Below are 18,843 nucleotides of genomic sequence, written 5' to 3'. Positions count from 1 at the left end.
TGTGAGAAGGGATCTGAATGGTTCCTTATATGCAGTCTCATGACCGCCCTAGCCACAAGTAAAGAGAAGGTTACAACAGTTCATTAGTGGGACTATTTGGGAGGTCTACTATAGCAAGGAAGACTATAATGATGAAGCGTGGAAGGCAGTATCCATTGAAGAACAACCACACTAATTAAGAGCAATTCTAGGCCAGCTTAGATGGGCTGTTAGGCACTATGGTCAGTACCCTAACCAGTCCCTGAATTGCAGCGTTACAGATTGTTCAAGAGTTGACATTTCTATAGACTAAATGTTGCTGTGTTAATAATGATTGGACACTATACGTTTGTTGCTATGTGCTAGGCTGCAGGCCATAGCACCATAGTAAGAGTTGTTATGGGCAATGTATCAAGGTGCAACATATGTGTATCAGGGTGTGCAACACAAGTGTATCAAGGTGCAACAATACCAAGGTGCAACATAAGTGTATCAAGATGCAGCACAAGGGGATGCAGCTTGATGGGCACAATAAGGTACAGTTTGAAGATGCAACACAAGGAGGTGCGACATGATGCAACGACATGATGATGAAGAGCAACAAGATGGGTACAACATGATGAGGTACAACTCAGCAGTAATGCAACATGGTGCAGCTCTGTGATGATGGACATGGTATGATGGTGCAACATGATGCAACACTATGATAGGGTGATGGAATCACATGAGTCCATATCAGTTACCTCATGAGACATCTTCTTAGAGAAGATCTATGTTCTTATCTTGTCAAGTCGAAGTGTTGACTTCTGTTGTAAATGTACTCTCTCTCTCTCTACTGAACTATTGAAGAACATATAAGAAGAATTGATCAAGGGTTTCCCCACATTGGGGTTTGTCCTTGGCTAGCACCCACATCTTGTGTCCTCTTGTCTTGACTTGTCTTCCGCGATTTATGTTTATGTTCTATCTACAGTTTACTTTAATGCTGATGTGATTGCTAATCTGGAAAATATATTGAGCTAACTGTGAAAATTGAAATAAATTGCTCTAAGCATAGATCATACCTAAACTTAACACCTTTGCCCATCAAGTTGCTGCACTTAGGGCTCAGACTTGGGCACTTTCATGCTACCCTCCACCAGACCTCAAATGCCCAATACCAATGTCCAATCTAGGACGTCATCACTAGCATCAATTCAACATAAATACATCAATAACATACCTCCTTACTCCTTAAAGGCCGATGTAGTACAATTGTAGGTCTGGTTCACCTGGTTAGCGTTGTTGGCAAGCTGCTACAACTCTCTTTTTTACCTCCATACCTTCTCAAAGGCTGCGACCTCCCTTCAAACAATGCTTTCCACTCCCCTTAGCTGATCTGGGCTAATTCCAGCCCTCAAACCTGCCTCACGAGCTACTTGCTCCCAAAAGACAAGGCAAGGCTTGCGTCCTACTTGGATTGCTCTTCAACCTTTTGCCCCCCTGTCCAAGCTGTTCTAGGCCTGTGGCCTACCTGAATTAGCCTTCTAGAGCTACGACACACCTGTAGAAGAGAGATCCCACGCAAAACAAGGCCAAGACATCATGCAAAACTCCCTCAAGGACCGCAACTACCTACCTGTAGCTTCTCGACCCTGAAAGATACCTCAAGAGACACAAAGTAGGCCCTCCTCTTCCATGTCTAGCCTTCTTCTCTAGCTTGATTGCATAAGAGATGTATTATCTATGAAGTGATGCACTTGGATGTGAGGAAATGACCTCACAATCACCTTATATTTATATCTAATACGAGGGCTTCATCAAACCATTATGGAGGGTTTGTACAATTGTCATACAACACAAGCATACATGACTTGTCATCCACAAATCCCACCAGCTACAAAGAAAAAATAATATCTCATCATAGACACCTCGGATTTGAGTGATTTTTGTTGCCTCTTTCTTCTCTCGAGGTCCTCTATCATCTCAAATCATCACATGTCAAAATCTCCTCGTGGTTTCACACCCATAAGCTTGGGTGCAAAGCCCACACCTTGGGTTCCAAGCCCACAAAGCACTTTTGTGGTGATCCAACCGCTAAACCCTGAACCCTAGGGCTTGGAGTACCTCCCAAGCTACCAAAAAATCAACACTAAGCTGCATTTGTTTTGGCTTAGGGAATTTCTAAAAGAAGAAAGACAATAAGAGAAAAAATATTTAAAAACAACTAGAGAATACCACTTCAAATCCTTTAAGATTCTGGGTGATTGATGGTATTTAGGAACACGCATACAATGTTATGCATTTATATTAAAGAAAACATTCATGATATCAAACACCAAAATAGAAACTCGACTTCTCAACCTTGAGGTTCCAATCTATTAAATGAGTTGTGCTTTTTTGGACTATTTGCACTTGTAACATTCATCTATAAAAGAAAATATATAACGCAGTTTCACAAAAATGTAAACTTAAATCTGTTCTAAAATCTAAGAAAATAAATCAACAAAAGGACTTGCAACAAAGGCACTAGTTTGCCAATCCTTTTCAATTGGTTCACATAAATTCGTAATGCTTGACAGTGACGTGAACAAAATCTCTCATATCCCCAAGACACATCTTGAGAGTTAGCATAGAAAATATATTTTTGGTGGATACAATTTACTGGGACAATTTCATCATGGATCCTATCTTGAATGCTTAATTCCTCTCGTTAGAAGCTTGCATTCTCGTTTCCCAAACTCGACTGAAGGTGCACAATTATTTCTTTGCCTCAGGGTTGTTATGAAATATAAAATAAAACAACAGTGGCAGGGGACAATGTTTCAATTCTTAATGCCCCAATTTTCTAGGCAATCCAAGAGAAAAATATATTGACGTGTTCTTGATAAGTTTCAGCCCTCTAGGAAAATTTAATTATACATAAACCATAACTAAAAGCTCTTATTTCTAGTAGTAAAATAACCCTTATCTTCTTCGATTACAATGTTAAACAATGTTATAAGAGTCGGACTAGGCTGGAATGAATTGGGTGGTTTGATTGTTTTCAAGCAAAAACTGGTCTGAACTACTGCCAAGGACTGGAAAAGACTAGTTCAGTACCTAATCGACCTTTTTCCACCGAACTGGCTAGTTTTGTACAATGTGACTAAGGACCCTTGGAACACAATTTTTTTAAAAGAAAACAATAATTTATGAGTGGGGCAGCCTAATATTCTGTTGAAATTCAAGTGTTGCAATTACTAGAGTAGTTTTTCATAGTTGATAACTACTTATGTTGATATAAATTGTTTATTCTTTATACGTTATCCAACAAGTAGTTATACATGAAAAACTTCAACCATTAATTCTTCAACAAGAGGAGTAAATAGAGATCATAGTAAACAATGAACAAAAGACAATAAGCAAGAGACAAAGGACACCAAGATTAGGTTCATAGCTAGGGCAAAGCCACAATGGGAAAACCCAAAAATTCTTTCCTTATGAGAGAGAGATTCAGTCCATCAATAGTACATCAAAATGTTCCAAGAAATCCAAAATAGTCAACAATGAAATACCCAGTCAAAGTCTGCTCATAGAAGGAGAGAAATTCCACTTTTGTCAATGAGTAAGGTTTGCACAAGGAGGTCGAAAAATAAGCCTGAAGTCATTGTAATAGGAGGTCGAAGTTCCAACTGAAATAACCACAAAAGTTGCCAACAAATTGTCCAAAACCCTAGATCAACTTCAGAATTATGTCACCTCAAAAGGAGCGAGTTTCTCTGCAATCTTTGGCCAAAAAAGAGTCAACAAAATAGAAGTATAGATGAATCATGATCCCAACCAGACCCAAGTCACTGTAGTCAACGAGCCTTTGGAGGAGATCCAAACCGTAGTCAAAAGAACCCTCTTTATCCTCTTCGCACATGTGAATATCTTTGTAATAGAGGATTGTAATTATTTGTAATTGCAGACTGAATAGTTCTGATTGATGATGATTGAAATGATTTCCAACAAACATGTATAAATAGGCGTCATGTGAGGGCTAGTTAGCCTTAATGGGGCCAACATGGTGATCTTACAGGAGTCGACTTGAAGGGCTTATTTGAGCTGACTTGAAAGTGACCAAAAATTGATTTCTTCTTTGAGTATGCAATGAGAAATGTCAACCATAGATACGTTATATTTCATCATATTCGACCTTTAGGGCCTTACTAATGCAATTCAATTAATGGTAATGTTAAATCTATCGCTTTTACTTAAATTTTTAACATTAACATTAATTAGTTTAGAATGTTTGAGAGTAGTTCCAACCTCATTGTATTTCATATGGAGAAAGTAGAATTTTAAGTCCCACTCAAAATCCAACAAACTTAACAATTTTTAGGATATCTGGATTGGGGAGATTGCAATGTTTCCATTGGAGTCTATCATATATGAGGGTATGGAACTGACATTTAATCAAGAGCACCAAGCTCTCTATGTACCTCGGTTTTGGTGGCATTGACTGTTGAACTTCTTTGTCACGATCCTAGTAAAAATGTACACATCACTCAAACAAAATCTCGATTTGACATGTTAAGATTTTTTTATTATCTTGTTTTAATGCTTAGAGGGTGATAGTGATGATGAGGATCCCAATAAAGGCAATGATTTTGATGATATGTAGGTATTTGTTGTAGCATGATTTGTTTTGGACTCTAGAGGCCATCTAGAACCTGTTTGTTGATGTATTTTTGGTTTAGAGATGGATTGCACTTTGTGCTATTTTGGTTATATTCACTCTTACTAGCTATATATATGAGAAAGTTTGCATAGTTGTGCATAATGGTTTGGATTCACATGGATGCACATGAATATGTATTTTTTTTCAAAATTTGTATATTTATGTATTTTATGGTTGATTGTTTTTTTGCTTGGATTTTTATGTTTTGGTCTAGTTCACATTTTTGGGCTTTGCTGGTTCAGTGAATGATTCTGTTCGGATAACATTGATGTTAAATCATTTAAGGTAATTGCCCTTACGTCAAATCGGGAAGTCTAGATAGCTTGAAATTACGAAGCATAAAGAACGTAGATGGTAGAAAATCAAATTTGTGATTTACACACCTATTGAATAACTGAGAACTTCATTAAGAAGTGGTTGTATGAGTACATACCATAGGTCTATTGCAAGGCTAGTGTAATCCATTAGCTCTCTAAAACCCTAGCTGGGGAAAACACAAAAAAAAAACTTTAGCTCAACCAAGGAGCTCCAACATCCATTAAGCACTCAAACAAGTCCTCCAAGGTGAGACATATTTTCCTCCCCTTCTTCTTCACCAAATATATCGCTCGGGTTTAATCTCAACACTCTAATTTCAATACCCCAAGGGATGAAACCCTAACTGTAGACTTCGAGATGTTGTGAGATGATTAAGAAACTTTAGCAACTCCATGAGAGAGAGAAAGCAGATATAAATGAAGATATAAGAGAGAGAGAGAATGAATAGTGCGCTTGTCTTAGTCACATCTCTAACCTAAGTTGTAGGAAACACACCCCCTCGTACTAGTCAGGTTTCTGTATCGAAACGTTGAAACATGACTAAAGTGTGTTTAAAACATTTTTCAATCCATATCAAATGCAATTAATGTGTGGAAAATGTGTTTCGTGCAGATTGAAACAGGTATCCAAAAAAAATTGTCAGACTTTGCCATAATTTGATTGTTGGGATCCACTTTTTTTGTTTTAATGCTTCATTAAAGGTTAATTATGAATTGATGAGATATTTAGAAGCCTTTAAGACTAACAAATTTTCTTTAAAGTTGACATTAATTGCTTCAGGATGTTTGAGAGTGGTTCAAACCTCATCAAACTTGATATGGAGAAAGTAGAATTTCACATCTCATTCAAAATTCAACAGACTTAACAGTTTTTTGGATTGGTAGGATTGCAACATTTTCATTAGATTCCATCATGTATAATGGTATGGGATTGACATTTAATTAAGAGCACCAAGATCTTTATGTACCTTGATGTTGGTGATATTGATCTTTAGACTCCTTTTCTGAGGCCTTAGCAAAAGTGCACTCTTCACTCAAGCCAAAATTATTGATTAGGTATGTTAAGCTTTTTCTACCATATTTTAAAGCTTGGATTAGGTAGTTTCATGAAAATTGCAGGGTGTTGACTAATGTGACTCAAGGATTGAGATAGATGCAAAGGGTGATAATATTGATCAAGATCCCAATATAAGAAATGGTGGAACATTGCTTGTCATTTAAATGTTCTTGCTTATTTATTCGTAATGCTTTCTTTTCAAGGCTCACTATAATGTGCTATTTATAAAATGAGACTATACACACACATATGTATATATATGTGTGTGTGTGTGTGTGTGTGTATATGTATGTATATATATTTCTATATATACACATGCATATATGTGTGTGTGCGTGTATATATTGGTTAAAAACATGTGTTTCATCCTAAGAGGTCATAGGTTTAAATCTAGAGGGGGATAGAGTATGTGCACCTCTGTAGGCTTTAGCACAATCAAATTGTTGCATGGAGGTAGGTCCCTTATGCCACAAACAAAGGTGTCTCATACACCAATTTGGTGTTTGGTTGATTTTTTGTCTTTCTTTGTTTATAGACACACACACACATCATGTTTCCTCCTTTCCAAATTTTTGGGGGCTCACATTTTTAGTTGTTTCCATTTTGAAAATGTGTATCCATTTCCCAGTATCGTGCAACTTAGTCTCCTCTAACACAATAGTGAATAAGAATGATGAGTACAATAATGAATGTGGTGAATTCTCTCCTTCCTCTATGTATATCGGAGGTAAGGGAGATCAATATAATGTAGGCCAATGCCCATATAAGCAACCTACAATAAACACATGTGTGCAGCCACAATTGGAGCACTCCACTCCAAGTGTACACATCTCAAGCTCCAAGGTGATGTCATACACAATAAGGGCTTGAAGATGAGGTAGCTACACAAGGTGTGTCCATGCTTCGCCAAAAGCACATATGCTTGTATGGGACTCCATCATTCCTCCTAAGCCATGTACTCCACTAGGTCCACTCCCCTTGCATGAACACCATCACAACCAAGTTTCCCCAAGCCAACTTCAAGCTTCCATATAGGAATTCAAGCTACCCCATGCTGTCTAGCGCTTGATGCCCCCCTCAAAGATGTAATATGCTCCTTCTCTTAAGGACAACTTTCTCCAAGCGAGCAACATCATCATGTGGCCATCATGAAGGATGTCACTTAAGCTATTAAGTGAACTCCAAAGCCATAAGGAAGAATGCCAGGCAATCACCTAACTAAGGTCGATCAATCACTAATTAAGCAATATCCAATGTGCAACTCCATCACAAGCCATCTCCCATGTGCAAATCCACCTCAAACCATCCAAGGGCTAAACATACACCATGCATCCCAAATCTCATTAAGCACCCCTAAACATGTGGTGTAAAGACTTTTGGAGTCACTTGAAAGCTGATAGATTTGTGTGGTGAATTTTTTCTTGAAATGGATTTAGGAGTCAATAGATTGCAATTTGTGCCTAAAGATTGTGAGTATTGTTATAGAAATCTCAGTCAGAATCAACTTGGTAGGGGTTTGAAAAATGAAAATTGGGAAAATTCAACAAAAAATTGTCGACCAAGAAAAGATTCATAAAGCAATACTTTTCAACTAAATGAAAACATGAACTTAAATCATCAGATAATTACATTGTGACATAATTATTAAAAGAAGGTATTCAGTTATCATATATAGGTTGTCCAGTCACATATGTCATATATTAACCTTCAATAGTTGACTAGGGTTGAGTTAAAATTCAAGCGTTTAAAATAAAACAAAAAGTTAAACTATAATATGGATGCATTAATGACCTTTGCCTCTTTTCTGGGGCCTATTGCTGGAGGGTCTTGGATTTGCATGTCCAATGGAGTTAGAAATTTGTGGTTCCTACACTTGATTTTGTTGGTTGTGCATTGGTTGGTCGTGAGTTGGCCTGTCTTGCGCTCGTTCATCCTTCTTATCTAACCAGGCAAATGAATCCTCCATAATAGGTCTCTCACCCTCCTCAACATTGAGTTAGAAGTGGGATGAATCGCATCCAGGTAAATGGCTTGTACATCAAGTGGGTTCTTCAACTACCCCACCCATAATTAAAGGATGTCGTAAACATGCATCATATCATTGCGATGTTGATACTCTGTTTTATTATGCTTTCATGAGTGTGTTTTTCAAAGAAACTCCAATTGTGTTGGCACACTGATTACAATTTTTTGAAGATTTGATCTTTGTCCACCATAATTATCCCACCATACATCTAAAAAAATAGGAAAAGAGAGAACAAGTAAATTAAATTTCCAAATAATATACTCTTATTAGTAAGTCTAAATGTGAACTTTAAAGATGAACAATCAATCATACAATTTGAAAGTTGAAGTGACATTGCTTATCTAGCCACATAAATGTTCTTACCCACATTTCTATATCACAGGCAAATAATCCTAGAGCTCTCTTGTAATTCTTTAACTCGAACTATATTGCGGCATGCACCTATAGGTCTAGCACCATTTTCTACACACACTAAGGAACTTGGCCAATAATGTTAGTGGTGAAACTTGTAGCGAAATTCACTAGAGTAAAACAATGTGAACTTCTTGCTCTGTGAAGTGTGAAATGCTACATGTTGTTCCATATATCATCAATCAAATCCCATATAATGATGTGCTTGGCCTTTCCCCCCTCACCTTTTTTTAATTAGAACAAGAAATTTGTATTAAGCAAAAATCTGCAACTGGAACACGCAGTTGAAGTACATCAAGATGAATGGTACAAGGAAAAAATTTTCCATGACTCTAGAAAGAGGGGGGCAAAAAACCATCCCCCTCTCGACAAAAGAAAAAATTGGGGGAGATTCAAAATTAGACCTTCTGGAACTTGAGCCTATTTATTTTTGAGAACAAGAGTAGTAGATTCTTACAAATTGCTTGCACAAAATGGTATAAAAATAAAACATTTCTAATATTTAATCGCAACTGACCTCCCATTAGAACCACGGGAGGCTAAAGAATGATGGGCACTATATATTGGAGATTTCTTGCTTCATTCTTTCTATTTCTTGTTAATTAAGGGGACAATCGTTGATTTCTTTCTAAAACTTTCGAATATGAAGGAGAAGAACAAGAGAGATTGACCTCATTCTCTTCCTTCGAACTGACCTCTTCTTCCTTTTCATTTGAAGGAGAGGCATTTCAATATCCTTAGAACTAGTCTCTTCCTCAATGTGAGAACTGATGTTCTTTGAAGCCATTTGATCTTGATTTGGTTGATCTTCTTGAATTGACTTCTGCGTTTGAGGACTTCAAAGCTTCATATCTATTATTGGAGGGAGGATGTTGATTAGATTCATACTTGTTGGAATTAGGCCTCTTAAATGAATGATTCTTGTGCTTCCTTGAAATTGGTTTGAATGCTTCTTGCTCATCATTACTTTGAGAAGATGGAGGGATAGAAGGACATTGAGGTGCTATAACTTTTGGACAACGTTTTGCAAAGTGCCCATACTCATGGCAAAAATTGCATTTAAAAGGAACTTGTTCATATTCTAGAGCCTAAACCTAGGACTAACCCTCCAAGTCAAGTTGAATCGCCTCAGGGAGTCCTTTTATAAATCCATTTCAACACAAATTTTGACACGAGAAGTTTTGTGCTGAAATGGATTTTGCAAAAAAGAGAACAAGTAAATTAAATTTCCCAACAATATAATGTTATTAATAATATTTAAAATGTGAACTTTAAAGCTAAATAATCAATCATACAATTGGAAAGTTGAAGTGAAATTGCTTATCTAGCCATGTAAATGTTCTTACTTGCATTTCTATATCACAGCCAAATAATACTAGAGCTATCTTGTAATTCTTTAACTCAAACTATATGGTTGCATTTGCCTATAGGTCTAGTACTATTTTCTACAAATAACTAAAGAACTTGGTGAATAATGTTATTGGTGAAACTTGTAGTTAAATTCACTAGAGAAAAACAATGTGAACTTCTTGCTTTGTGAACTGTGAAATGCTACATTTTGTTCCATATATCATCAATCAAATCCCATATAATGACGTGCTTCCCTCCTTACCTTTTTTAACTAGAACAATAAATTTGTACTAAGGTAAAATCTGCAACTAGAACACGTAGTTGAAGTACATTGAGATGAATACTACAAGGAAAAACTTTTTCGTGATTCTAGAAAGGGTGCGGGTAAAACAACCATCCTCTCGACAATTGAAGAAGTGTGGGGGATCCAAAACTAGACTTTATGAGACTTGAGCCTATTGCTTCTTGAGAACAAGAGTAGATTCTTACAAATGCTTGCACAAGTGGTACACAAATAAAACATTTCTAATATTTAATCAGAATTGACCCCCACTAGAATCACAGGAGGTTAAAGAATGATGGGCGCTAGATTTTCGAGATTTCTTGCTTTGGTCTTTCTATTTCTTGTTAATGGAGGGGATAGTCATTGATTGCTTTGTAAATATATGAATATTTAGATGAACATGAGAGCTTGACCTCATTCTCTTTCTTCGAACTGGCCTCTTCTTCCATTTTATTTGAAGGAGAGCTATTTCAATAGCCTTAGAACTAGTCTCTTCCTCAACGTGAGAACATATGTTCTCTGAAGCCAAGCCATTTGATCTTGATCTGGTTGAGGACTTCAAAGCTTCATATCTATTACCGGAGGATGCTGATTAGATTCATACTTGCTCGAATGAGGCCTCTTAAATGAAATGATTCTTGTGCTTCCTTGAAATTGGTTTGAATGCTTGTTGCTCATCATTACTTTGAGAAGTTGAAGGGATAGAAGGAGACTAAGGTGCTACAGCTTTTGGACAATGTTTTGCAAAGTGCCCATACTCATGGCAAAAAATGCATTTAAAAGGAACTTGCTCACAATCTAGAGCGTGAACCTGGGACTAGCATCCCAAGTCCAAACTAAATCGCTTTAGGGAGTCCTTTTGCAAAATCCATTTCAACACAAATTCTGACATAAGAGAAGTTTTATCCTTGCCCTTAGAACTAGAAATGTAGCAGCCTTAGCCCCGAGGGTTAGCTTAAGTGGTCGATGGCCTGTTGCTAAAGCACCTTGCCATTGGGAGGTCACGGGTTCAATTCTCCTTGACCCTCTTGGGGCTAGGCTTGGATTAATTTGGCCGAGTGGTGTGGTCCCTTCGAGAGGGCCTCACTTGATTTTCCATTAGAGAAAAAAAGAAATGTAGTAGCCCAACTTGTTATCGATGGATTTGAAAATACCATTGTTGTTTCAAAATGAGGGAAGATACGACAATCTAATCTAGATAGGTGCATAAGAGATTTCCATGGAAGGATTAAAATCCAAAGTCTAGTAAACTAGAAACATCCCTGTGGAGCCCATGATTACGGCCCAGATTTGTAAATTAGATCCTTGTGCTCCTTGCTTTCAAAACAAAAGAAAAAATAATCTTTTTCCATAATATAAAGTAATAATAGGCTCCCTCATTCTAAAACAGAGCTATAATTGGGTCAAAGTCTGGTGAATTTACCAATCAATCCTCTTTCCTTAAGGGAATTAACATTCGTCTTTGCAGAGGCGGCAAATCCCAAATTAAGAGAATGAATTGTATCTGCCCGTTTTGCAAATCTACCATAGAGTAGAGAACCATGACCATCCATGCAGGGGTTGGAAAGACTGCCCATTGTACCAACATTGAGCTCAACAACGTGCTTGTTTTAATTAGGGACTGCATAACAAACACCACTAGATAAAAAAATTGGCACAAAGCAAATCAACCAAGCGAGCTCAACAACTAAAAACTTGAAACTCTAAATCTGCAACAACATCAACACATCAACATACTGCTCTCACGGTTCTCACGACGTACTGCTCAATATTGTAGATTCTCGAGGAAAAGCAACAACAACTAGGAACCCTTGGCCATGTGCTCCTAGAGCTTCATCGACTCCATTTTTCTTCTTTCCTTTCCCTCCTCACCTTGCTCCTCATATATGTGTTGACTACATCTTTGGATCTGTGCATTTTTATCATACGAGTAACCCATGGTGGGCTTGTTGCCATCAACAAACCTAAGAACTTTCACCAAGGTTCCCTCATGACACAATTGCATATATTGAATCCTAGAAGGATTTGCTATAACAAATAGAGCAATAGTTGACCCTACCTATTTTTCGTTGAATGGATTTGGACACTATTTCCTATAAATATTCTTGTCATCTCCAATTGAGAACTGATAATGGGTTGAAGAGAAATGAAGCTAGTAGCTAAATGGGAGCTTATAGGTCATAACTCCTGATTATTTGTGAATGACCTCATAAGGATAAGTTGTTAATTTTTATCGCTTGATTTTTCTCCACTGTAGATAATTGCACTTTCAAAACTTTTCATCATGATTTAGGTCAGAGATCGAGGGAAAACCCCAAAAGGGGGGAAAACCCAACCAGATTCTTCTTCTATTAGATATTCATCAAATGATCAACTAACTATAGTACGAATGAGATAAATCAATCACATCGGGCCTCCTAGGGCCAACCCAAGTCAGTTCACAACTATGTTTGTCTCCTAGGGCCAACCCAAGTCAGTTCACAACTACGTTTACCTCCTAGGGCCAGCGCACGTCAGTTCACAACTACGTTTATGAACTTAACGATCTGATCTCTAAAGCGCTGTTGCCATATCACTGCCACAAGAAGTAACATTCTTGTCATAGGAATAAGTGTCATCACCATCAGAGACCATGTTAATTTTAGTTAACAATGGTAAGTTCTATGCTTAACACAATTACTTCAATGTTTCTTTAGCAACCCAATTTCCAATTTCCAAATTAGTTTTCCAATAGCAATCACATTAACCATAAATCACATTGAAGGTAACTATAGATAGAACATAAAATAAAATGCAGAAGACAAGCCAAGACAAGATGACACCAAATTTGGCGGATGCCAGGGAAAAACCCCAAGATGGGGAAAACCCTTTGTTCAATTCTTCTTATTATTATATCAAATGTTCAACAGAGAGAGCGAGTACAAAAAGTCAAAGTTGACTTGCCAAATCAAAGCCAAAACAACCCTGCCAAATTCCGTCCTAAAGAGAAAGTCGAAGATGGTCAACATAGTAGTAAAACATCCTCACAGTAGCTCGGTCATACCCAATCAAACTCGACCTGAATAGATGGTCAAAATCAGCCCAAAACAGTCCCAAGGTCGGTAGTCAAACTTGGTCAAATCCAGCCTTGAAATCTGCGATCAACTTGCAATTATTTTTGCGTCAAAGTGCTTAGATCACCTTGGTTTCTGTGCCAAACTATATGGCTTGCCAAAAAACGATTTTTTCCCACAAAAAAGTAGTCAAAGGATGAGTTAAAGTGTTTGGTCGACACTCATCAAACCCTACAACAACTCTGAAATTTCGGCCTTAAGATCTGCCCAAAAAAATTTATCCTCTTTGATACACGTGTGAGAGAAAAGATCTGCCCAGTAGTTGTACGAACCAATGAGAGAAGGAGAGAGAAGAATGTGTGGGTGATGATGATGCCAAATAAGCCCAGTAGTTGTACGAATCAATGAGAGAAGGAGAGAGAAGAATGTGTGAGTGATGATGACGCCAAATAAGGTGAGAGGTCACTTATATTTATACAAGTCGTTGAGGGTGAAGTGACACGTCCATTGGGCTTCTTGAGCCTACATGTTGATGTGGCCGACCTGAACAATTTGCACATATGTGGGCATAAATTCAAAATCACACTTTTGCTTGTCCAAATGAGATGATATTTATATCAATTTTGGTCCTCTCGAAAAAAAGAATTTAATGCAATCATCATCTCCATCAAATGAGCTGTCCCAAGGTGGAATTTGGCCCTAGTTGCCAATTTTAACACTCCCTCTCAACTAGAGAGAATTCCACCTACCAATCCATCATTGATCATACTGCCATCCTATCTTCATGTACCATCTCTGTCATCTCATCTCAACTTTGCTGAACCATGATGTAATAATGAAGAAGAATTGATCGAGAGTGAGTCACAAGACCTTACCACTCTCCACTAACAAAAGTCAGTCTAGAGGTAGAACCTCAATTGATCCTAAATCAAGTTGTTGAACACCATGCATCCTAGACATAGGGAGTACAATAGTACATGATGCGTCCATCGGTAGTGCTATGGTCCTTATCCACTTTTCCCAACTCATTGGCCAGATGAGAGGTACTTCCCATGAGTCCCGGACTACATGGGTAGGATGTATGCTGGGGACCATATGCCATTGGAGAAGGTGAACCACTCATCCTATGCATATGTCAATTGTAGGGGAAGGTGAACCACTCACCCGACACACGTGTCATTATACGTAGGGGAAGGTGAACCACTTGCCCTACAGACATGTCCACCATCATGGGGTATCACAGGGGAAGGTGAACCACTCACCCTGTACATATCGCACTAATAGGGAAATGTGAACCACTCACCCTATGGTTGCTCATAGCTCCAAGATGTACCCCAAGCCCCTAGGAGCTCCTAGAGCTTAGTGTCCAACTCAAGCGAGACCCTCATAGGAGGGTCTTTCCATGACTCCAAGTCTTTCTCGGAAGGCTAAGAATTTGACCTTCCCTAAGGGCTTTGTGAGGATGTCTGTGACCTGCTCATCAGTCTTGATGTGTTGGAGCCTTATTGCTCCCCGCTGTACCATATCCCGGATAAAGTGGTACCTGATATCAATGTGCTTGGAGTGGTCATGGAACACAAGATTCTCTGAAAGGCGAATCCCACTCTGGTTTTCACAGTAGATCACGATGGTATCCAACATGTGCTGAAATAGCTCACTAAAGAGCTTCCTCAACCAGATAGCCTCACAACAGGCTATAGTAGCTGCAATGTATTCAGCCTTGGCGGTGCTTAGAGCAACTGATTTCTGCTTCCTACTCATCCAAGGAATTAAAGCAGACCCCAACAAGAAGCAACATCCAGACGTGCTTTTGTGATCCACCACACTGCTAGCCTAGTCAGCATCAGTATATCCATGTAGCCTCAAATTGCTGACAGTGTATCTTAGTCTATAGTTGATTGTGCCATGGAGATATCTCAAGAGATTATTAGCATGAATCTAATATATGTGATGAGGCTCGACCATAAACTGACTCAACGTATTCACAATGGAGCATATGTCTGGACGAGAGTTTACCAAGCACATTAGGGCCCCTACAAGTTGTTATATTCAGAAGGATTTGCCAATTCAGGCCCAACAACACTTCCACATAGCTTCTTGAAGTTGAGTTCCATCAGAGTAGACACAGACTTGCAATCCACCATCCCACATCTCTCGAGCAACTTCACAATGTGTTTTCCTTGAGAAAGGAAAATTTCAACTGGCTTTTGCCAGACCTCCAAGCCTAGAAATCATGGAAAATTTTAGGGGCTAATATTCGCAGGTGGGCTAATTTTCCATGATTTTCCAACAAAAAAGATTCGCCAATTTCCATTTTTTATAAAAATCATTCGCCCAAATTTTACAATATAAAATCATTTTACCTTAAAAATCGCCAACATTATATAGAGACTATATAAAATCATTATAAATTTGAATAGTTTTACAAATATATCAATAAACATTTTATAGTTTGCATGTTAGGGACTAGTGAGATTCACTAATGTTTTTAAACTTAAAGATAATTTTCCATCCTTAAAATTTTCCCTGCTAGGAAGTAGTGCATCAGACCTAGGTCCTTCATCTCGAACTCGGAAGCCAACTCCCTCTTGCATTGATAAATGAGAAGGTATGCACCTGTGAGAATGAGATCATCTACATAAAAGACCAAAATGAGAGGCATGTCCTTTTCAACTTTGAAGTATAGGTTAGGTTCAACATCACACCTTGTAAATACCAACTGCATAAGATAACTATCAATCCTCTCATACCAAGCATTAGGGGCTTGCTTCAACCCATAGAGGGCTTTTTTTAACCTGCATACGTGTGTCCTTCAATCATGTACTTCGAACCCCTAAGGTTGTTCCAAGTAGACTTCCTCCTTAAGCGAGGCATGCAAGAAAGCGGTCTTAACGTCCATTTGATGTAGGCTCCATCCTTGAGAGGCAACGAGAATCAGAACAATAATAGATCGGATAGTTGTATATTAGGTAACTTGTGCAAATATCTCGTCATGGTCCACTCCTTCCTTTTGAGTGAAGCCTCGAGCAACGAACTTGGCCTTATATTTTTCAACACTCCCATCAACTCCATGTTTAATTTTGTATAGCCATTTTGAGGTGACTATAGATTTGTCCTTGGATCTAGGCACCACTTCCCAGACATCATTCTTCACGATAGATTCATATTCTTCATTCATTGCATCCTTCTAGACTTGGTGCTTTACGGCTTCTTCGAATGTACATGGCTCAGATTGAACAATAATACTCATAGTAGCTAAGTACCCTTGATACCTGTTTGGCTTCTTAATTTCGCGAAATGTCCCTCTTGGAGCAGTGTGTTTTTCAACATCTTCGAGAGTATCTTTGAGCCACAAAGGTTTTTTCCTTGAGGTAGAGGGTCACCAGGAGGTGGATCAATGGGTTCCATCGGGCCTTCAACCTTGGGCGTAGTTTCATCTATCGGAGGTTCATTTTGTTTTTCTGCAGCATCATCGTTGCCCTTCCTTGGGATATGGAGATCTCTGGATTTCCCAATGGCAGTATCTTCATCGAAGGTGACATCATGGCTTACATCCACATCTCTTTGACCAGGGACATCATTTCTATATGCCTTTGAATTTTGATTGTAGCCCACAAATATACCTTTCTTCGCAAATGCTTCCAACTTGTTTCTCTTCACTTTAGTGACATGAAAATACACGGGATAACCAAATATTCTAAAATGAGAAACATCAGGTTTCTTACCAGTGAAAACTTCTTCAAGTGTCTTGAAATCCAATGCTTGATGGGCTCCTATTTTGAACATACACGGTAGTGTTGGCAGCTTCTCCCCATAAGAACTTTGGTAGGCTTTGATCATGGAGCATGGCACGAGTCGCCTCCACGATTGTTCGGTTCTTCCTTTCAACAACGCCATTTTGCTTAGGAGTGTATGGAACAACTGTCTCCCTTTTAATGCCAACCTCTCTGCAAAAGTCATTGAATTCATTTGATTCATGTTCGGTTCCGTTGTCGGTCCTCAATATTTTGATTTTCTTCCCTGTTTGATTTTCCACCAATGCTTTGAAAGAGCAGAACCATTTAAACACTTCATCTTTCTTCTTCAAGAAATAGATCCATATTTTCCATGAGAAGTCATCCACAAAGATTGCATACTATAAGTATCCTCCCAATGATGTTATGGGCAACATACCAGATAGGTCAGAATGGACCAGTTGAAGAATATCAGTAGTTTGGATTTCAGTAGAAGGGAATGGTCCCTTTGTAAGTTTCTCAGCTGCACAACCCTGACAAACCCCTTCATGATTTGTGTTGAATTTTGGGCATACCTGAGACCATCTTCCTTACCCTATGTAAGGTTTTGTAATGAAGGTAGGCAAATCTCCAATGCCCTAATTCAGATTGAAGAGAAGTATCGCAAGACAAGGCTCCCAAAGGACTTCCTCCAACTTGATAGAGACCATCAACCCTAAATCCAAGTGTGAATGCATCTTTAGGGTTTCTTTGCCAAATATGTACTTTTCCGTCAATGAATGCTACCTCGAAGCCTTTATCTTCCATCACAGAAATTGACACCAGGTTCTTCTTCAAATCGGGCACATACAACACTTCTTGGAGATGAATACTTTGACCTTGATTCAAGTGAAGAGTGACAATACCTATCCTTTTCATGAGGTAGGTGGCATTATCTCCAAGTATGATCTCCAAATTAGTCTTCTTTTCAATCAAATTTGAGAGGGCCTCTTTGTACCCAGTGAAGTGCCTTGAGGCTCCACTATCAATCAACCAATGATCCAAAGTATCCGGAGGAGAGGCAGTAGATAGAGCGGAAATAAGATAAAACTCCTTTTGTTTTTCTACAACATTACTTTCCTCATACTTGGAATTTCTCGTCCTTTTGGGAGGTCGACCATTTCCATATCGAGCAGTGGGAGCATTTCTCTTTCCTTTATTGTTGAACCTGTTGTTCCTTTGATTGCCATTGCCTTTGAAATTGTTGTTGTTGTTGTCGTCATCCCTTGGAGAATCCTTCTTGTGAGGACACTCTCTAGCATAGTGGCCGAACCTGTTACAATTGTAGCGCCTTCCTTTTCTTCCTTGTTTGAATTCTTGCTTGAATCCTTGAACTTGTCTCCTTGGACCAACATTATTTTTCCTTTTAGCTTGAGCAGAGAAAGCAGTAGGTTCATTTCTTTTTGAAGGCTTGTCTCTCTCCGTCATCCTTGTCTCCTCTTGAGTCCATCTAGCCAATAATTCATTGAAACTAGGAATCTTGTCATTGTTGAGAATGGTGGTGTTAAACATGTCCCATGCTCTTGAAAGACCCATCCAAGTGCAATGAGAGTGAGCTCCTTGCTAGCAATAACATCTCCAATAGATAGTAGGTCAGTGACCAGTCTTGATTTGTGTTATTATCATAAAGTAGGATTGGATAAACTCCCCTTTATGCATCTTGATGTCCTCCAACTTGTTCTTGAGAAAGAGGATTTGATTTGCATTGTTTACTTTGAACATCCCAACCAACTTATCATACATCTCCTTAGATGTTCCCAAATCATAAATATAGGCAACCAAATGATTTCATAAATCAATACTATCAAATGCCATCAAATGTTATCAAGAATCATCTCTGTCAAGAGTCATAAGAGTAGGTGCCATCACTATCAAGTGTCATCATCAAAGATATATTGCCATTAAGGGTT

General features: G+C 38.4%; 1 protein-coding gene across 5 annotated transcripts in view; it reads left to right on the top strand.

Moving 5' to 3' along the window:
• Positions 1-18,843, top strand: part of LOC149246589 (uncharacterized) — a 119,109-nt gene that overhangs the window by 14,103 nt on the left and 86,163 nt on the right. The window contains exon 1 of one of the 5 annotated variants that reach the window (XM_089457977.1): positions 4,925-4,948. The exons of the other annotated variants lie outside the window; for them this stretch is intronic. The gene's annotated coding sequence lies outside the window, so the exon portion shown is untranslated. Of the gene's footprint in view, positions 1-4,924; positions 4,949-18,843 lie in introns of those variants that run through there. 5 annotated transcript variants of the gene reach the window in all.

The sequence above is a fragment of the Pinus tabuliformis genome, chromosome 7, assembly GCF_031772625.1.
Source record: "Pinus tabuliformis cultivar Carrire ecotype Pingquan chromosome 7, CPIR1, whole genome shotgun sequence".
Taxonomy (NCBI): domain Eukaryota; kingdom Viridiplantae; phylum Streptophyta; class Pinopsida; order Pinales; family Pinaceae; genus Pinus; species Pinus tabuliformis.
The sequence above is the reverse complement of the archived record's forward strand: the minus strand, read 5'-3'. Positions and strand labels throughout refer to the sequence as shown.